Below are 1,413 nucleotides of genomic sequence, written 5' to 3' on the forward strand. Positions count from 1 at the left end.
CAATTGGACGTCTCTTCGGCGACTCGCATCAACCTAGGCGATCTCAGCTATCCAGCCGAAGGAAGGGGCTCGGAGTTGGGTGTAGGATCCGTGCCACATGCCTCTTCTGCCGAGTATCTGCATCACTGAGAGGCTGCAAGGGCGCCGGACGGGCGGCCACTGCTGAAGCGTCGGTCCAGCGGGCGTTTCGCAAGCCGCGTGCTCGGCGGCTGGACTACACTTCCGCGTCGAAGCCGACTGCTGGCGTGGCTGGCCGGGGCCGAGTGGGGGCGGACGGAGCACTGCAGCGGGGCGGGGCGGGGGCGGGCAGCAGCTGGGCCGCGGCCGGAAGCGCGGGCCGCCCCGCCGCCAGCTGTCGTAAACAGGAAGCGGCGGTCTGTGTCTGCCTGTCTGTCAGTCCCAGCTGCGACTCTCCGGCGGAGGGGAACTCACGCGATCGCTACCACCGTCCCTGCGCTGACCTGAGGGCGCATACTGACCTATTGTCGGTACCAACAACACTGACGACCAGTACCGATGAACTCCCAAAATATTTTTCACTAAGACGGTATCTGTTCTTTCGGACATGTGTGCCCCGACCGGGACTCGAACCCGGGATCACCTGCTTACATGGCAGACGCTCTATCCATCTGAGCCACCGAGGACACAGAGGATAGCGCTACTGCAGGGATTTATCTCTGGCACGCCTCCCGTGAAACCCACATTCTCAACGTATTTTCCCGCACTACATTCGTAGTCCGAAAGAACAGATACCATCTTAGTAAATATATAGTTAAGGCTCACCGGCCACTCGACCATCTTCTTCTACTGTGCGAATGCACAAACAGTGCCCGAACTCTTACGGGAATCGGCAACGCGCCGCGAGTAATGAGTGTAATGGGCGGGGGCACACATTTTCATCTGTCCCCGTTGACGTATGTCAACGCCTGTAAGCAGCTAAGGGTGTTCATTTCCCTGTAATCCCAAAATATTTTCCGTATCGTCAATACCTAAGGAGCTTGTGTAGCTTGATCGCCGGGGTACAGCTTTCTTCATTAATACGGAAACATAGATGGCATCACCAGAAATCTGCCGGCCGGTGTGACCGAGCGGTTCTAGGCGCATCAGTCTGGAATCACGCGACCGCTACGGTCGCAGGTTCGAATCCTGTGTCGGGCATGGATGTGTGTGATGTCCTTAGGTTTGTTAGGTTTAATTAGTTCTAAGTTCTGGGAGACTGATGACCTCAGAAGTTAAGTCCCATAGTGCTCAGAGCCATTTCAGCCATTTGAACCAGAAATCTGCAACGGCTCCGAGGTACATGTCGGCGTCACCACATTACCAGAAAACGTAAACAAATATTTTACGTTAATAACCGAATGTGTCATTGCAGGACGGATGTAATTACTCCACAGGCGTCAATGAGAGTTTTGC

General features: G+C 55.4%; 1 non-coding gene across 1 annotated transcript; it reads right to left on the reverse strand.

The window, feature by feature from the left end:
• Window positions 1-570: 570 nt before the first annotated feature.
• Window positions 571-644, reverse strand: Trnat-ugu. The gene has a single exon. It is a non-coding gene; the product is annotated as a tRNA-Thr (tRNA).
• Window positions 645-1,413: the final 769 nt, after the last annotated feature.

Source organism: Schistocerca piceifrons, chromosome 8 (genome assembly GCF_021461385.2).
Source record: "Schistocerca piceifrons isolate TAMUIC-IGC-003096 chromosome 8, iqSchPice1.1, whole genome shotgun sequence".
In the NCBI taxonomy this organism is placed as follows: Eukaryota; Metazoa; Arthropoda; class Insecta; order Orthoptera; family Acrididae; genus Schistocerca; species Schistocerca piceifrons.